This window comes from Pristiophorus japonicus, chromosome 8, assembly GCF_044704955.1.
Source record: "Pristiophorus japonicus isolate sPriJap1 chromosome 8, sPriJap1.hap1, whole genome shotgun sequence".
Lineage (NCBI taxonomy): Eukaryota > Metazoa > Chordata > Chondrichthyes > Pristiophoridae > Pristiophorus > Pristiophorus japonicus.
Window position 1 is genome coordinate 16,793,716 of NC_091984.1, and position 20,280 is coordinate 16,813,995.

Consider the following 20,280-nt stretch of genomic DNA (forward strand, 5'->3'; position numbering starts at 1 on the left):
AGAGAATTCCACAGATTTACAACCCTCTGAGAGAAGAAATTCCTCCTCGTCTCAGTTCTAAATGGGCGGCCCCTTATTCTTAAATTATGCTCCTTAGTTCTAGATTCCCCCAAGAGTGGAAATATCCTCTGCATCTACCTTGTCTAGCCCCCTCAGTATTTTAGATGTTTCAATAAGATCACGTCTCATTCTTCTAAACTCCAACCACCTCAATCTTTCTTCATAAGTCAACCCCTTCATCTCAGGAATCAACCTAGTGAACCTTCTCTGAACTGCCTCAAAATCAAGTATATCACTCCTTAAATAAGGAGACCAAAACTGTACAGAGTACTCTAGGTGTGGTCTCACCAATACCCTATACAGTTGTAGCAGGACTTCCCTGCTTTTATACGCCATCCCCCTTGCAATAAAGGCCAACATTCCATTTGCCTTCCTGATCATTTGCTGTACCCGCATACTAACCTTTTGCGTTTCATGCACAAGGACCCCCAGATCCCGCTGCACTGCAGCATTTTGTAATCGCTCTCCATTTAAATAATAAATTTGCTTTTTTATTTTTCCTGCCAAAATGGATAACCTCACATTTTCCCACATTATACTCCATCTGCCAAATGTTTGCCCATTCACTTAGCCTGTCTATATCCCTTTGTGTCCTCCTCACAACTTGCTTTCCTACTCATCAGCAAACTTGGCTGCATTACACTCGGTCCCTTCATCCAAGTCATTAATATAGATTGTAAATAGTTGAGGCCTCAGCACTGATTCCTGTGGCACCCCACTAGTTACCGTTTGCCAATCTGAAAATTACCCATTTATCCCGACTCTCTGTTTTCTGTTAGTTAGCCAATCTTGTATTACCCCCAACCCCGTGAGCTTTTACCTTGTGCAGTAACCTTTTATGTGGTACCTTACTGAAAGCCTTCTGGAAATACAAATACACCACATCCACTGGTTCCCCCTTGTCCACCCTGCTCGATACATCCTCAAAGAGCTCCAGCAAATTTGTCAAACATGATTTCCCTTTTATAAAACCATGCTGACTCTACTTGACAGCATTATCATTTTTTTTTAATTTCCTGTTACTGCTTCCTTAATAATGGATTCCAGCATTTTCCCAACAACAGATGTTAGGCTAACTGGTCTATAGTTTTCTGCTTTCTATCTCTCCCCTTTTTTAAATAGGGGCGTTACATTTGCAGTTCTCCAGACTCCCGGGAATTTTGGTAGATTGCAACCAATGCATCCACTATCTCTGCAGCCACTACTTTTAAGACCCTAGGATGCAAGCCATCAGGTCCAGGGGACTTGTCTGCCTTTAGTCCCATTATTTTACTGAGTAATTTTTCTTTAGTGATAGTGATTGTATTAAGTTATTAACACACAAAAGGTTACTGCAGAAGATAGAGGTACGTGGAGTCAGAGGAAATGTATTAGCATGGATAGAGAATTGGCTGGCTAACAGAAAGCAGAGAGTCGGGATAAATGGGTCCTTTTCCGGTTGGAAATCAGTGGTTAGTGGTTTGCCACAGGGATCAATGCTGGGACCACAACTGTTTACAATATACATAGATGACCTAGAAGAGGGGACAGAGTGTAGTGCAACAAAATTTGCAGATGACACTAAGATTAGTGGGAAAGCGGGTTCTGGAGAGGACTCAGAGAGGCTACAAGGAGATTTGGATAGGTTAAGCGAATGGGCTAAGGTTTGGCAGATGGAATACAATGTCGGAAAGTGTGAGGTCATCCACCTTGGGGAAAAAAAACAGTTAAAGGGAATATTATTTGAATGGGGAGAAATTACAACATGCTGTGGTGCAGAGGGACCTGGGAGTCCTTGTGCATGAAACTCTTTTTGAGTTTATCTGTAAAACAAAAAACATTAAACTGTGCCACCCGCCCTGGATGACACAGCAGACATTTACAAGGCCCTTTTTTTTTTCCTTTTTTGTGTTTTTTTTTGTGTTTTTCTTTTTTTTTTGGTTTTTATTTGGGGCGCTAAAATCACATTTTTCCAAGTGCCCCCTATAAAAGGGGAGGGGGACACTAAAAGCACCGGCAATTAAAACAAATTAAACTTTAAAACGTAAAATCAAATTAAAATTTGGTTGCCGGGCGTGATGATGCACTCCAGTCCCTCCGGTGCCCACCTCTCGCGGAAGGCCGCGAGCGTACCGGTGGACACCGCGTGCTCCATCTCCAAGGACACCCTGGACCGGATGTAAGAGCGGAAGAGAGGCAGGCAGTCAGGTTGACCGACCCCGTCGACCGCCCGCTGCCTGGACCGGCTGATGGCACCCTTGGCCGTGCCCAGGAGCAGTCCTACGAGGAGGCCTTCGGACCTACCCGCTCCCCTCCGCACAGGGTGCCCAAATATCAGGAGAGTGGGTCTGAAGTGCAGCCAGAATTTCAGGAGCAGCCCCTTCAAATAATGGAACAGGGGCTGCAACCTTGTGCACTCACTAAAAATATGGAACACGGACTCCTCCAGACCGCAGAAATTGCAGGCGGCCTGGGAGTCCGTGAACCGGCTTAAAAATTTATTGCACGGCACTGCTCCGTGCACCACCCTCCAGGCCAAGTCCCCGATGAATAGTGGGAGGACTCCTGCATAGAGTGCCCTCCATCGGGGACCCCCGTCTCCTCCGGACGGCATGATAGTACGCCATGGCGTGTCCGGACGGCAGGCGAGGATAGCAAAGTTGAGAGTGTGCAGGAGCAGCCCGTACAGGAAACCCCTCCGCGCGGAACTGAAAGGCACGGAGGGGATTTCCCCGAGGCGGCTCAAGTTGTGAGGCGCCGGCCCCCGAGGGAGGTTCCGAGGTTTGGCGCCGATGAGGAATTCCGTCCGGACGGGGGTCAGTTCGGACGGGATCTCCCCACGTGCTTGAGCCTCCTCGATGCACCTAACGGAGTCAGGGCCCAAAGCTGTTTTTAGCGACTCGATGGCTTCGGCCACGCGGCGGACGTCGGCTGAATTTAGGCGCCGCACCAGCATGCCTGGCGCCATCCAGCCCGCTCCTCCGCCATCGAGCAGGTCCCTGACCCTGGTCACCTCACCAGCCACAGCCCTCTCTTCCGACCGCCACATAAAACCTCGGTCGTGGAGGTACGGATTCCCGAGCAGCGGCTCCTGCAGGACAGCCGCCACTCCAGCCGGCGGAGAGCTGCGCTTGGTGGAGACTTTGTTCCAGACCCTGATGAGGTGCCTGTAAAAGACAGGCAGCTCCCGGAGGGTGGTCCTGACACCCCCCAAGTTCACAAACAGGAGCTGCGTGTCGTAGTTGAGGTCGCGCTGCTGGCGGAAGAAATACGTCGCCAGAGCGCACCACCTAGGAGGGGGCTCGACGTAAAGGTATCTCTGCAGGGTCTGAAGACGGAAAGTCGTGAGCTGGGCGCTGACGCACACCAACGACTGACCGCCCTCCTCAAGCGGGAGACTCAAGACCGCGGCAGAGACCCAGTGCTTCCTGTTGTTCCAGAAGAAGTCCACCAGCTTCTTCTGTATCTTGGCAACAAACGCAGGGGGAGGGGTCAAAGTGACCAGCCGGTACCACAACATTGCGGCCACCAGCTGGTTTATCACTAGCGCTCGACCCCTGTAGGACAGCACTCGGAGCAGTCCTGTCCAGCGCCCTAGGCGAGCGGCGACCTTGGCCTCCAGCTCCTGCCAGTTCGCCGGCCAGGCTCCCTTGTCGGGGCTAAGGTAGACTCCCAGATAGAGGAGATGGGTCGTGCTCCAGGCAAAAGGCCTGAGCTCCTCCGGCAGGGAGTCCACCCACCACTGACCCACCAGGAGTCCGGAACATTTCTCCCAGTTGATTCTGGCGGAGGATGCGGCCGAGTAAATCTCTTGGCACTCACGCATCCTCCGCAGGTCAGCGGGATCCTCTACCGCGAGGAGCACGTCATCGGCGTAAGCCGAGAGGACGACCTCCATGCCCGGCCCTTGCAGAGCCAGTCCCGTCAACCTCGCCCGCAAGAGGCGCAGGAAAGGCTCCACGCAGATGGCATATAACTGGCCGGACATGGGGCATCCCTGGAGCACCCCTCTCCTAAAGCGAAGGGGCGCCGTCAAGGACCCATTAACCTTAATCAGACACTCCGCGGCGGCGAACAAAAGTCGGATCCGGGCGACGAAATGCGTCCCGAACCCGAAAGCGCGCAGAGTTCCGAGCAGATAGTCGTGATCTCCTTGTGCATGAAACTCTTTTTTGGAGTTCACCTGCAAAACATAAAACATTAAACGGTGCCACCCGACCTGGGTGACACTCCAGACATTTACAAGGCCCTTTTTTTCCCCCCCCCTTTTTTTTTGTTTTTTTTTGTGTTTTTCTTTTTTTGGTTTTTTTTTGGGGGCACTAAAATCACAATTTTCCCCAGTGCCCCCTATAAAAGGGAAGGGGGACACTAAAAGCACCGGCAATTAAAACAAATTAAACTTAAAAACGTAAAATCAAATTAAAATTTGGTTGCCGGGCGTGATGATGCACTCCAGTCCCTCCGGTGCCCACCTCTCGCGGAAGGCCGCGAGCGTACCGGTGGACACCGCGTGCTCCATCTCCAAGGACACCCTGGACCGGATGTAAGAGCGGAAGAGAGGCAGGCAGTCAGGTTGAACGACCCCCTCGACCGCCCGCTACCTGGACCGGCTGATGGCCTTGTGCATGAATCCCAAAAAAAGTTAGTTTGCAGGTGCAGCAGGTAATCAGGAAGGCAAATGGAATGTTGGCCTTCATTGCGAGAGGGATGGAGTACAAAAGCAGGGAGTTCTTGCTGCAACTATATAAGGTATTGGTAAGGCCGCACCTGGAGTACTGCGTGCAGTTTTGGTCACCTTACTTAGGGAAGGATATACTGGCTTTGGAAGATTCACTAGGCTGATTCCAGAAATGAGGGGGTTACCTTATGATGATAGATTGAGTAGACTGGGTCTTTACTCGTTGGAGTTCAGAAGGATGAGAGGTGATCTTATAGAAACATTTAAAATAATGAAAGGGATAGACAAGATAGAGGCGGAGAGGTTGTTTCCACTGGTCGGGGAGACTAGAACTATGGGGCACAGCCTCAAAATACGGAGGAGCCAATTTAAAACCGAGTTGAGAAAGAATTTCTTCTCCCAGAGGGTTGTGAATCTGTGGAATTCTCTGCCCAAGGAAGCAGTTGAGGCTAGCTCATTGAATGTATTCAAGTCAAAGATAGATAGATTTTTAACCAATAAGGGAATTAAGGGTTACGGGGAGAGGGCAGGTAAGTGGAGCTGAGTCCACGACCAGATCAGCCATGATCTTATTGAATGGCGGAGCAGACTCGAGGGGCTAGATGGCCTACTCCTGTTCCTAATTATTATGTTCTTATGTTCTTATAAGTTCCCCCCCTCTCTATAGCCCCTTGATTATCTATTATTGGGATGATTTTAATGTCTTCTTCCATGAAGACTGATGCAAAATATTTGTTCAAAGTCTCTGCCATTTCCCTGTTCCCCATTTTAAGTCCCCAGTCTCATCCTCTAGGGGACCAACATTTACTTTAGCCACTCTCTTCCTTTTTATATACGTGTAGAAGTTCTTACTGTCTATTTTGGTATTTTTTGCTATTTACTGTCATAATCCATCTTCTCTCTCTTTATTATTTTTTTAGTCATCTTTTGCTGGTTTTTAAAGTTTCCCAATCCTCTGGCCTCCCACTAATCTTGGGCACATTGTAAGTCTTTGTTTTCAATTTGATACCATCCCTTACTTCCTTAGTATGGCTCTCCCTTCTCACTGGAATATATTTTTATTGAGAGTAATTAAATATCTCCTTAAATGACTGCCATTGCTTAAGAACCGTCTTACACTTTATCTATTTTCCCAGTCCACTTTAGTCAACTCTGCCTTTATATTTTATAATCACCTTTGAGACCCAACTTTCTCACCCTCCAACTGAATTTGAAATTCAACCATGCTATGATCACTCTTTCCTAGAGGATCCTTTACTACAAGATCATTTATGAATCTTGTCTCATTACACAGTACCAGATCTAAGATAGCCTGCTCCCTGGTTGGTTCCACAATGTACTGTTCAATGAACAGTGTAACCAAGGATTCAAGTGCCCATAGAACAATTATCTCAGCAAGGAGTCTACGCCTTCAGGGATGGAAATACATTGGCAACAAAAAAAATAAACAAAGCCCTTCTGACTTCACTTGCAGGTTCACCATTTTTGTGCCGTTTGTTGGTTTACTTCCAGCCAAAGCTCGACTGCTGACATGTCCACAGAAAACAGAAGCTGAGGCGTTGATAAAGCTAGACTTTCCTCCTCCGATTGGTCCAATGAGTAAAACCCGTGCCTGAGACACAGAGCTTATAGCTCTTGATGAAGTCAATCAGTTCTTGTCTTCCCCTGTTAGCAAGGACAATTATATTTAGAAGGTCAGAATGTTTATAGTCCAACTAACAGATCTCTCCCTTAGTGGTGCTTACAGTAAGTTGGATGATACATTGGTTGATAATGATAGGAGCATTGTACTATAGTGTAGATTTTAACAACTGACTGAGTACGGGTTTGCAGTGGCATGAAGCCCCAACTATTTTGAGGCCTGGGCCACAGTTACATTCCACTGCCGAGCTGCAGGTGCCAAGCAGACAAGGAAGTGGCATACAAATTGGCCAGAAATAGCAGCGAACCCGGGGACTGGGAGAAATTTAGAACTCAGCAGAGGAGGAAAAATGGAGTACGAGAAGAAGCTTGCAGGGAACATTAAGATGGACTGCAAAAGCTTCTATAGATATGTAAAGAGAAAAAGGTTAGTAAAGACAAACGTAGGTCCCCTGCAGTCAGAATCAGGGGAAGTCATAATGGGGAACAAAGAAATGGCAGACCAATTGAACAAGTACTTTGGTTCGGTATTCACTAAGGAGGACACAAACAACCTTCCGGATATAAAGGGGGTCAGAGGGTCTAGTAAGAAGGAGGAACTGAGGGAAATCCTTATTAGTCAGGAAATTGTGTTGGGGAAATTGATGGGATTGAAGGCCGATAAATCCCCAGGGCCTGATGGACTGCACCCCAGAGTACTCAAGGAGGTGGCCTTGGAAATAGCGGATGCATTGACAGTCATTTTCTAACATTCCATTGACTCTGGATCAGTTCCTATCGAGTGGAGGGTAGCCAATGTAACTCCACTTTTTAAAAAAGGAGGGAGAGAGAAAACAGGGAATTATAGACTGGTCAGCCTGACATCGGTAGCGGGTAAAATGATGGAATCAATTATTAAGGATGTCATAGCAGCGCATTTGGAAAGAGGTGACATGATAGGTCCAAGTCAGCATAGATTTGTGAAAGGGAAATCATGCTTGACAAATCTTCTGGAATTTTTTGAGGATGTTTCCAGTAGAGTGGACAAGGGAGAACCAGTTGATGTGGTATATTTGGACTTTCAGAAGGTTTTCGACAAGGTCCCACACAAGAGATTAATGTGCAAAGTTAAAGCACATGGGATTGGGGGTAGTGTGCTGACATGGATTGAGAACTGGTTGTCAGACAGGAAGCAAAGAGTAGGAGTAAATGGGTACTTTTCAGAATGGCAGGCAGTGACTAGTGGGGTACCGCAAGATTCTGTGCTGGGGCCCCAGCTGTTTACATTGTACATTAATGAATTAGAGGGGATTAAATGTAGTATCTCCAAATTTGCGGATGACACTAAGTTGGTTGGCAGTGTGAGCTGCGAGGAGGATGCTATGAGGCTGCAGAATGACTTGGATAGGTTAGGTGAGTGGGCAAATGCATGGCAGATGAAGTATAATGTGGATAAATGTGAGGTTATCCACTTTGGTGGTAAAAACAGAGAGACAGACTATTATCTGAATGGTGACAGATTAGGAAAAGGGGAGGTGCAACGAGACCTAGGTGTCATAGTACATCAGTCATTGAAGGTTGGCATGCAGGTACAGCAGGCAGTTATGAAAGCAAATGGCATGTTGGCCTTCATAGAGAGGAGATTTGAGTACAGGGGCAGGGAGGTGTTACTACAGTTGTACAAGGCCTTGGTGAGGCCACATTTGGAGTATTGTGTACAGTTTTGGTCTCCTAACTTGAGGAAGGACATTCTTGCTATTGAGGGAGTGCAGCGAAGGTTCACCAGACTGATTCCTGGGATGGCGGGACTGACATATCAAGAAAGACTGGATCAACTGGGCTTGTATTCACTGGAGTTCAGAAGAATGAGAGGGGATCTCATAGAAACGTTTAAAATTCTGACGGGGTTAGACAAGTTAGATGCAGGAAGAATGTTCCCAATGTTTGGGAAGTCCAGAACCAGGGGTCACAGTCTAAGGATAATGGGTAAGCCATTTGGGACCGAGATGAGGAGAAACTTCTTCACCCAGAGAGTGGTGAACCTGTGGAATTCTCTACCACAGAAAGTTGTTGAGGCCAATTCACTAAATATATTCAAAAAGGAGTTAGATGTAGTCCTTACTACTAGGGGGATCAAGGGGTATGACGAGAAAGCAGGAATGGGGTACTGAAGTTTATTTCAGCCATGAACTCATTGAATGGCGGTGCAGGCTCGAAGGGCCGAATGGTCTACTCCTGCACCTATTTTCTATGTTTCTATCTATGTTTCTATGTGGCTGGTTCTGGTTCTGGGAGGTTAGGAAATCAGCCGGGTCGCTTGCTGACTATCAGGGTCCGGGGGTGGGATGGGGGTTGGGGGAGGTAATCTCAGAAGACACCTCAGATGGCCCGCAAAGCCTGGTGTTGTTTTATGGAGCCAAGAGTTGCACATCTGCTCCTCCTGGCTTCACCAAAAAAAGATTAGACATAATTTATTGGGCGGCCTCCAGCGGTCCTTTTAAAGATGGCTGGTTGAGCTCCTCGTCGCCTTGTGTGAATGTTTGAGGGTTTAAGCCCCACTCCAAACACTTGAGCACACAATCTAGGTAAACACTTCAGTGCAGCACTGAGGGAATGCTGCATCATTTGAGGTGTCCTCCTTCTGATGAGATGTTAAGTCGAGGACCCATCTGCCTTTTTAGGTGGGCATAAAAGATTCCATGGTGCTATTTCAAAGAAGAGCAGGGGAGAACTCCCCGGTATCTTGGTTAATGGACTGGATTTTCAGCTTTGCTGATTTCGGGGCAGTAATGGCAGCGGGGCGGTAAAGTTTGCACCCGGGAGCAGTTTGCACATCAGTCAACAAAATTAGGCCCTGAGTGTGGGGCGGAGCGCTAAGGGAGGCATTGCACACCTCTCTTAGGGCGCTAGGCCGGCTGAGCATGCGAAAATCCCGAGCTAAACAGCCGGCCCGGGGAGCGCTCTGAGAGAGGCCTGGGGAAAGGAAAACACCAAAAACATTCCCAATACATAGCCCACGCCAACACAACATAAATTGCAACAAAAAAAAATGAAAGAAAAAACAATCACACTGACCTGAGGTGGACCTCAGCCGGTATTGGCTGGCCTGCCCATTTTCACAGGCGACCCCAGCAGGGCGCGCTGCGGGGTGTACAGATTGGGTGGGAGTCTTCCAGGTGGTGCTGCTCCGCGCCCCCGCAAAACCTGCCCCGAAAACCCCGCGGGGCGCTGGAAGCTGACCGTCCACTCAGAGGACCTCACCGCCGCCACTGCCGCCCCTCTGGGGTGAAAACAGCAACGCGCATCACTGGAAAATACAGCCCTTTCTGTCTTACAGCTATGTTTTCTGAACGGTGCTGTTGGTATTGATCCTTTCTGCCACCTCCTCCAGTGTGCTTTTGCTCACAACATTTGAGGCATTGTTGCCATGGTGAGGGGGAGCAGCCGGTAGCATTCTCCACCCTCTCCTGTCCTTCCATCAGAAGGAACATTATCAATGCAGGGCACCCTGCTCCTTCAACTAGGGTGCCAGAAATTAAATGAGATTTCTTTCATGCAGAGGGTTGTTAGCGTATTGAATGCTCGACCAGAAACAGAATCCATAACAGCTCTTAAACAGGAAATGAATACGTATTTCAAATATCTATATTTTCGAATACTATGGGAGATGTCAAGGGATTGGGACTAAATTAGCAGTCCTTCCAGAGAGCCCGCATTGCCCTGACTGCCTAATGGCCTCCTTCTTTGCTATAAAATTCTTATCATGCCCAGGAATAAAATAATATCGAAAAAAATTACAGGCAGTGAAAACAGGAAAACATACAGGTGCAAATCCATCCAAAAGTAAAATAAAAAGGAAACTAATACAGCCAGTCTAAAATGACATTGCAGCTTTAATCTGCGGCAAGCCTCTCAAGATTGGGCATACACTCAACCAGAGGAGCTGTGTGTGTACAGTTCACACCCATGCTACAGAAATTACTTCAATCAGGATATATGGGAGGCACCTCTAGTTGGAATGCACTCCGAGTGTACTTCTCATCACTTGCGATCAGGCCAAGGCGTGATAGGGGAACATTGGGCCTACTGCCCGTTCTAACAGACTGGAAAACTGCAAATGTAACGCCCCTATTTAAAAAAGGAGGCAGGCAAAAAGCAGGAAACTATAGACCAGTTAGCCTAACATCTGTGGTTGGGAAAATGTTGGAGTCCATTATTAAAGAAGCAGTAGCAGGACATTTGGAAAAGCAAAATTCGGTCAGGCAGAGTCAGCATGGATTTATGAATGTTTGACAAATTTGTTGGAATTTTTTGAGGATGTAACGAACAGGGTGGATAAAGGGGAACCAACGGATGTGGTGTATTTGGACTTCCAGAAGGCATTTGACAAGGTGCCACATAAAAGGTTACTCTACAAGATAAAAGTCACGTGGTTGGGGGTAATATATTAGCATGGATAGAGGATTGGCTAACCAGCAGAAAACAGGGAGTAGGGATAAATGGTTCATTCTCTGGTTGGCAACCAGTAACTAGAGGGATGCCGCAGGGATCAGTGCTGGGACCCCAACTATTAACAACCTATATTAACAATTTGGAAGAAGGGACTGAGTGTAACGTAACCAAGTTTGCTGACGATGCAAAGATGGGAGGAAAAGCAATGTGAGGAGAACACAAAAAACCTGCAAAAGGACATAGACAGGCTAAGTGAATGGGCAAAAATTTGGCAGATGGAGTATAATGTTGGAAAATGTGAGGTCATGCATTTTGGCAGAAAAAAATCAAAGAGCAAGTTATTATTTAAATGGAGAAAGATTGCAAAGTGCCACAGTACAGGGGGACCTGGGGTACTTGTCCATGAAACACAAAAGGATAGTATACAAGTACAGCAAATGATCAAGAAGGCCAATGGAATCTTGGCCTTTACTGCAAAAGGGATGGAGTATAAAAGCAGGGAATTCTTGCTACAGCAATACAGGGTATTGGTGAGGCCACACCTGGAATACTGCGTGCCGTTTTGGTTTCCATATTTACGAAAGAATATACTTGCTTTGGAGGCAGTTCAGAGAAGTTACACTAGGTTGATTCTGGAGATGAGGGGTTTTACTTATGAGCAACGGTTGAGTAGGTTGGGCCTCTACTCATTGGAATTCAGAAGAATGAGAGGTGATCTTATCGAAACGTGTAAGATTATGAGGGGGCTTGACAAAGTGGATGCAGAGAGGATGTTTTCACTGATGGGGGAGACTAGAACTAGAGGGCATGATCTTAGAATAAGGGGCCGGCCATTTAAAACTGAGATGAGGAGAAATTTCTTCTCTCAGAGGGTTGTAAATCTGTGGAATTCGCTGCCTCAGAGAGCTGTGGAAGCTGGGACATTGAATAATTTTAAGACAGAAATAGACAGTTTTTTAAATGATAAGGGGTTTTGGGGAGCGGGCAGGGAAGTGGAATTGAGTCCATGATCAGATCAGCCATGATCTTATTGAATGGCAGAGCAGGCTCGAGGGGCCATATGGCCTACTCCTGCTCCTATTTCTTATGTTCTTATAAATGATGGGCACTTGAGCGAGGTGGCTGAGGACGGGCGACACGCTTTGTGAGATGATGGGAGAAAAGTAGCAAAAATTAAATGGAAAATGACCAGCTTCAACTTCAATATTTATCACATTTATCACAGCTACATCGAAATGGATTCTGACCCCAAGCACAGAGACAGAAACAAAAGAATTAATAGTTAAGGTTGTAAAAAAAAATTGAAAAGATTTCATTTTTTTATCTCACTATTTTTAATTTACTTTTGCAGCCATTATTTAAGCAGGAATGCCCATTAAGAAACTCACTTTGTCGTCCAAGTTAGATTTCTCCAGGGAGCTTTTAACTCTGGAAAACATGTGTAAATATAAATCAAATTTAGTATCAGTTGCATAACTGCACTCTTCCATAGCCATTCCTGACAAAATGAAAGAGCCCTTACCTTCCACACGGTAAACTTCACATTCTACAAGATCAACAACGCAGCCATACAGGTCACTTTTATTGAAGCTGTAGAACTGACCAGGTTCCGCTCTGATTCGTTTGGCATTAAGCTTAAACATAAGATTATTTCCGAAGTTGGGACCGCTCTCCGAACTATTATAAATATCTGTGTTCACAGCATGTGGGTTCACAGAAAACTTTAATGGCGTTCGTCCTGCCTCATTGGTAGTGAGTCGAAAGAGAAAAGTCTTCTTATCCGGTTTAGTTGCAAAATTTTCAAAATTGTGACTTGTGTAACCTCCAAAAATGAAATGCGACTCATTGTACCCAACAGTTAACGTTGGTCCTTGTCCATCACATTTGTCATGGAAAGACTTGCCCTGGAACCTGTGGACACTCGCTTTGTAAAGTAAATGTAAGTTTACTTTTCCGAGAAGTTGGAACAGTTGTTTCTGATCTTCTGTTGTGAGCCGAGACGTTACCTCAGACATGCTGAAACCTAGAAAATATTTGATTAAATTAGATTTTAATCTATGCAATGGATCAATTTTAGCTTGCCCAGAAAAATATAATACTCAGCGGAAGGAAAATCCACCGGGTTCTGCAAGGGGCTTGCAATCCTTCCCATCTAACTTTCCTTGCTGATCTCCGATCAGCCCATGTCCAGACGGGTAGGATAAAAATCTAGCCCAGTGACTCTCAATGGTGTCAACCTTGGCTCAGTGGGTAACACTCCTACCAAAGTCAGAAGGTTGTTGGTTCAAGTTCCACTCTAAGAGACTTGGAGGCAGAAATTCACGCCCACCAGAAACCTGGCGCACCTACCATTTTCGAAGTGTTTTTACCATCGCGTCAGATGAGGTGGACTCTTGATCGATTTTCAGCACTTTGGCAACTTTTTTGGAGCAGACCGGAAAGTCGATCATAATGGGGGCGGAAGTGCGGTGGTAAGTGGGAGTGGGACCGGGTCTCTGTCACCACATCTCCCCCCTCATTTAAAGGGGAGATAACTAGAGAGTAATTAGCTTCGGCCCACTGGGCAATCAGGGAGGGTTTCGGCCGGGCCAGTGGCCTGGAACCCAAGAGGAGACTTCCAAAGCAAGCACTCTATTCAGAACTCCTACATGGCAAGTATGCCCCACGTGGGCAGAGGAAACATTTCAAGAACATCCTCAAAGCCTCCCTGATAAAAGTGCAACATGCCCACCGGCATCTGGGAATCCATGGCCCAAGTGGAGGAAGAGCGTCCAAGAGGGCGCTGAGTACCTCGAGTCTCGTCGCCGAGAGCATGCAGAAATCAAGCGCAGACAGCGGAAGGAGCGTGCGGCAAACCAGACTCCCCACCCACCCCTTCCCTCAACCACTGTTTGCCCCACCTGTGACAGAGACTGTAATTCTCGTAATCTGTACAGTCACCTGAGAAGTCACTTTTAGAGTGGAAGCAAGTCTTCCTCGATTTCGAGGGACTGCCTATGACGATGATGATGATGATGGCAATCCGGCCAAACCCGGGGCCATAATTGTCCGGCCAATCGGGAAGTCGCCGGAAAAAAAAAGACATGGCGGCCACGGCAGTGAGCCCTCCCCTTGAAGGGTCGCTGCGCGGCTATGGCTCACACAGTGAAAGGAAGGTGCACTGAGAGAAAAAGCTGTCGGGGGGCACCATGTGACGGATCTATGATTTTTCCAGCTAAATTTTGCGGTGGGTGCTATGGAGGTGCGGGAGATTGGCGGTGCTCCGTTTGATGATGCACTTAGGACGGTCGGTAGCAGTGGGGCGGAAGTGGAGACCGCCAGAAAAATCCCCAAACTGAAGTTCACTGGCGGCGGCCATTGGACCAGAAGTTGGCGGCCGATTGACTCTGCCGCCTGGCCGCCGCTTTCTGGCGCTAAGTGGCCTTTTTGGGAGGCTGAATTTTGGCCCTTTGAACACATAATCGAAGCTGACACTGAAGTGCAGTACTGAGGGACTGCTGCAGTTTCTGCCGAACTTAATACCTCAGCACCCCATTTGTTGGGTGCAACAGAGAAAAAAATCAACCTTATTACATATCTACCCTTTCAATTCATTTCTTTACACAGCACAATCAGATCACCTGGTAACCTCCTTATCTGCAGGGAACACAGGAACAGGAGGAGGCCATTCAACCCCAATAGCCTCTTACACCCTTCGATTAGATCAAGGCTGATCAGTACCTCAACTCCGTTTACCTGCCTTTGCTCTACATCCCTGGATATCCACACGTAACAAAACTCTATCATAACCTGACTTTATCCAGTCTCTTCTCACAGCAATGATCTCAGAATACTCACTCACCCCTTAAACTGCCTTCCGAGATACTTTTACAAGATTCACTCTGCGAGTTGCTGCAATGACTAAACACACTGGGTCACAAGCTGCTCTCCACAACAGGAATACACCTAACGTGGTCTCCCCCGAGCACCCTGCGATCGAAGATCCACGACCCAAGAAAGATCTCCAACACTGACCAAAACCGCCAGACTTTGCAGGGTGTGGAGAGAGCCGGAGCAGGAATCGTCAGCAGGTTGTGTTTTCAAAACCCTCGGTTCCGGTTTCAGTGGAAATGAAAGTGAAACTGATCCTTTTAATCTCAGTCTGCCGGGACTTGGATTTCAAAAAAAGTTAATCGGTTAAAAGTCCGTGGTTAAAAAGTATTCGGTATAAAATGGTGTTTCTGAGGTTGAGTATTCATTAGTTATATTTAAGTCAAAGCTCCGTGGATGGTAAATCGAACTCAGCCCAGAGAGCTACCGATCCAGCCTTTTATTCAGTATTTGTTAAACAAGACTGCAAAGAAACATTTTAAAACACGCCATTTATTTAATGCCCCTCTGATTATTCTCCGAGATTCGCTCACAGCAGTACCCTGGAGATTAATCTTTAATTGCTGAAGATTCCAGGGCAATCCCGGAGTGTTGGTGACCTTGCTCAGTGATGTAACATGTAACTATTTGCACCGCACTTTTCTGTGACAGACAGGCGACAGGCCCCGCCCCCCTCCCGGCCGGACCATTCCATGCGCGTAGGGCCCAGCACAAGAGTCCAAGGCTCCGGCTCTCCCTGCTGGGCTGGGCCCGAGTGCGAGAGAGAGAGAGGCTGGGGGTGGGGGAAGAGAGAGAGAGAGAGGCTGGGGGTGGGGGAAGAGAGAGAGTGAGAGGCTGGGGTGGGGGGAGAGAGAGCGAGAGACGGGGGGGTGGAGAGAGAGAGAGAGAGAGGCTGGGGGGGAGGGGGGAAGAGAGAGTGAGCGGCTGGGGGGGGAGAGTGAGAGGCTGGGAGTGGGGGGAGAGTAAAAGGCGGGGGAGGTAAAGAGAGTGAGAGGCATGAGGGGGGAAAGAGAGTGAGAGGCGGGAGGGGAGAGAGAGTGAGAGGCTGGGGGCAGGGAGACAGAGTGAGAGGCTGGGGAGGGGGGGAGAGTGAGCGGCTGGGGGGGAGAGAGTGAGAGGATTGGCGGGGGAGAGAGAGTGAGAGGATTGGGGGGAGAGAGTGAAAGGATTGGGGGGAGAGAGAGTGAGAGGATTGGAGGGAGAGAGTGAGAGGATTGGGGGGAGAGAGAGTGAGAGGATTGGGGGGAGAGTGAGAGGATTGGGGGGAGAGAGAGTGAGAGGCTGGGGGGGAGAGAGAGTGAGAGGATTGGGGGGAGAGAGAGTGAGAGGATTGGGGGGAGAGAGTGAGAGGATTGGGGGGAGAGTGAGAGAGAGGATTGGGGGGAGAGAGAGAGAGAGAGAGAGGATTGGGGGGAGAGAGAGTGAGAGGATTGGGGGGAGAGAGAGTGAGAGGATTGGGGGGAGAGAGAGTGAGAGGATTGGGGGGAGAGAGTGAGAGGATTGGGGGGAGAGTGAGAGGATTGGGGGGAGAGAGAGTGAGAGGATTGGGGGGAGAGAGTGAGAGGATTGGGGGGAGAGAGAGTGAGAGGATTGGGGGGAGAGAGTGAGAGGATTGGGGGGAGAGAGAGTGAGAGGATTGGGGGGAGAGAGTGAGAGGATTGGGGGGAGAGAGTGAGAGGATTGGGGGGAGAGTGAGAGAGAGGATTGGGGGGAGAGAGAGAGAGAGAGAGAGAGTGAGAGGATTGGGGGGAGAGAGTGAGAGGATTGGGGGGAGAGTGAGAGGATTGGGGGAGAGAGTGAGAGGCTGGGGGGGAGAGAGAGTGAGAGGATTGGGGGAGAGAGTGAGAGGCTGGGGGGGAGAGAGAGTGATAGGATTGGGGGAGAGAGAGTGAGAGGATTGGGGGGAGAGAGTGAGAGGCTGGGGGGAAGAGAGAGTGAGAGGATTGGGGGGGGAGAGAGAGAGTGAGAGGATTGGGGGAGAGAGAGAGGATTGGGGGGAGAGAGAGTGAGAGGATTGGGGGGGAGAGAGAGAGAGGATTGGGGGGGAGAGAGAGAGAGAGAGAGTGAGAGGATTGGGGGGAGAGAGAGAGAGGATTGGGGGGAGAGAGAGAGAGAGAGAGAGTGTGAGGATTGGGGGGAGAGAGAATGAGAGGATTGGGGGGAGAGTGAGTGAGAGGATTGGGGGGAGAGAGAGTGAGAGGATTGGGGGGAGAGAGAGTGAGAGGATTGGGGGGAGAGAGAGTGAGAGGATTGGGGGGAGAGAGTGAGAGGATTGGGGGGAGAGAGAGTGAGAGGATTGGGGGGAGAGAGAGTGAGAGGATTGGGGGGAGAGAGTGAGAGGATTGGGGGGAGAGTGAGAGGATTGGGGGGAGAGAGTGAGAGGATTGGGGGGAGAGAGTGAGAGGATTGGGGGGAGAGAGAGTGAGAGGATTGGGGGGAGAGTGAGTGAGAGGATTGGGGGGAGAGAGAGTGAGAGGATTGGGGGGAGAGAGAGTGAGAGGATTGGGGGGAGAGAGAGTGAGAGGATTGGGGGGAGAGTGAGTGAGAGGATTGGGAGGATTGGGGGGAGAGAGAGTGAGAGGATTGGGGGAGAGAGTGAGAGGATTGGGGGGAGAGAGAGTGAGAGGATTGGGGGGAGAGAGAGTGAGAGGATTGGGGGGAGAGAGTGAGAGGATTGGGGGGAGAGTGAGTGAGAGGATTGGGGGGAGAGAGTGAGAGGATTGGGGGGAGAGAGAGTGAGAGGATTGGGGGGAGAGAGTGTGAGAGGATTGGGGGGAGAGAGTGAGAGGATTGGAGGGAGAGAGTGAGAGGCTGGGAGGGAGAGAGAGGGAGAGAGTGAGAGGATTGGGGGGAGAGAGTGAGAGGATTGGGGGGAGAGAGTGAGAGGCTGGGAGGGAGAGAGTGTGAGAGGATTGGGGGGAGAGAGAGAGAGAGAGAGTGAGAGGATTGGGGGGAGAGAGAGAGGATTGGGGGGAGAGAGAGTGAGAGGATTGGGGGGAGAGAGAGAGAGAGAGAGAGAGAGAGTGTGAGGATTGGGGGGAGAGAGAGAGAGAGTGTGAGGATTGTGGGGAGAGAGAGAGAGAGAGAGAGAGTGAGAGGCTGGGGGGGAGAGAGAGAGAGTGTGAGGATTGGGGGGAGAGAGAGAGAGAGTGTGAGGATTGGGGGGAGAGAGAGAGAGAGAGAGTGAGAGGCTGGGGGGGGAGAGAGAGAGTGTGAGGATTGGGGGGGTGGAGAGAGAGAGGCTGGGGTGGGGGAGAGAGAGTGAGAGGATTGGGGGGAGTGAGAAGCTGGGGGCGGGGGGGTGCGGGGAAGGGAGAGTGAAAGGCTTAGGGGCGGGAGGGGTGAGTGAAAGGCTGGGGGGAGGATGGAGAGAGTGTGTGGCTGGGGGGAGAGAGAGGCTGAGGGGGGTGGGGGGGCTGGTAAAATCAGGGAAGACTGATCACGAGGGACATCGTTGGAGTGGATGATATCCAGAAGTCACGACACTCATTATTCACTTCATACCCAATCATCATCATAGGCAGTCCCTCGAAACGAGGATGACTTGCTTCCACGTCAAAAAAGGATAAGTTCACAGGTTTTTCAATGGAGGACCTGAGGAGTGGACGATGCCTGTGCGTGGATTTTGTTAACGTGTGGTGGCCGTTGCACACCAGCCACCACACGGGTTTGACAGAGCTGGGTCTTGGTCCAGTGGCAAGGGTTAACCAAGACGACTGGAGACCTGCTCTGTTGCACTGATCTAGTGCGCACATATATCACAGTGTGGGCTGGTCCGTGCTGCCCCTAGGCCCTCGCCTCTTCTGGGCCCTGATCACATCCCTCCACAGTCTCTCGCCGCTCCTGCTGTATCTGGCCACGCTCCAATCGCCCTCCTGCACCAGCTCGCGCAGCTCCCTGAAGTAGCATGCCTCCACACTGTTCCCAGGCCGCCGCACCTCCGCTCCTTTTATGTGAATACAGCAGGTCGGGCCATAAAAGGAGCGGAGGCGCGGCGGCCCAGGAGCAGCGTGGAGGCCCCGACCTGCGTGAGAACCCAATAAACCTCTTAACAATCCATATACAATGCCTGCCCCATCTGGGGTTGGAGTAAGGCATTTAGGCTGGGGGAGGAATGTACTTGGACTGGGGTAAGGCACTTTGGCTGGCCCTTACTGTCTTCTGGGGAGCTCTCCTCTGTCGCTTCAGGAAGTCAAAAGTGGATCGAGTTACAATTCGCAAAGTCAGTGAGACCTTGGGATGGGCGGTTCCAGTGACACATTCCTGTGAAACTTCAGGGTGTGGCTTATCTTCCAAGGGGACCAATCATAAACAAAGAGTGGAGCATGTTGGCCATTTTGGCAGTACAAATAAACGCATCCTTTATTATTGGGGCAAGTGCAGTACCAATAGCCTGCAATCAGCATTGAAACCAACGGCCAGTTGACCTGCTTTTTGGGTGTGTTGATTGAGAAAGGAATGTTGACCAGCATTCCAGGAGGACTCCCCACTCTTCTTTGAATAATGCCATGAAATATTTTACATCCGCCTAAAGGTTACATTATGAGGACTGGTGATAAGAACATAAGAAATAGGAGCAGGAGTAGGCCATTTGGTGCCTCGAGCCTGCTCCGCCATTCACTAAGATCATGTCTGATCTGATCTTGGCCTCAACACTTCCATGCCCGCTCCCCATAACCCTTGATTCCCAAGTAATTCAAAATTCTGTCTATCTCTGCCTTGACTATATTCAATGATCCAGCCTCCACAACTCTCTGGGGTAACAAATTTCAAAGATTCACGACCCTATGAGAGAAGAAATTCCTCCTCATTTCCGTTTTAAATGGGCAACCACTTATTCTGAAACTATGTCCCCTAGTTCTAGATTTCCCCCAGGTGGGGAAACATCCTCTCTGCATCTACCCTGTCAAGCCCGCTCAGAATTTTATTGGTTTCAATAAGATCACCTCTCATTCTTCTAAACTCCAATATTGGCCCAAGTTGCTCAACCTTTCTTCACAAGACAATCCTTCCAGCTCAGGAATCAACCTCATGAACAGCCTCCAATGCAAGTTTATCCCTCCTTAAATATGGAGATCAAAATTGTACGCAGTACTCTAGGTGTGGCCTCACCACCGCCCTGTACAGTTGTAGCAGGACTTCTCTGCTTTTATACTCCATCCCCCTTGCAATAAAGGCCAACATTCCATTTGCCTTCCTGATCACCTGCTGTACCTGCATACTAACTTTTTGTGTTTCATGCACCAGGACCCTCAGATCCAGCTGTACTGCAGCATTTTGTAATCGCTCTCCATTTAAATAATAATTTGCTTTTCCATTTTTCCTGCCAAAATGGATGACCTCATAATTTCCCACATACTCCATCTAGCAAATGTTTGCCCACTCACTTAACCTATCTATATTCCTTTGCAGATTTTTTGGGCCCGAAATTCAGTACCGCTGGAAAGCTGGTGCTCCCTCCTCCTTTTTGGGGCCATTAGCGCCAAACATTTTTCATGGCTGGGCCACCTCATATTCAGCTCCAAAAGTGAACAACTGGGTTCCAGCGCTAATGAACCCTTCCGAAGTGGATTTTTCAGCGGTGTGGCAGCCTTAATTTGAGCATTCAGCATGCAGGCAAG

At 49.0% G+C, this 20,280-nt stretch overlaps 1 pseudogene; it reads right to left on the bottom strand.

Moving 5' to 3' along the window:
* LOC139268415 (interferon-induced protein 44-like) overlaps positions 1-15,170 on the bottom strand; it is a 35,474-nt pseudogene extending 20,304 nt beyond the window's left edge.
* Positions 15,171-20,280: the final 5,110 nt, after the last annotated feature.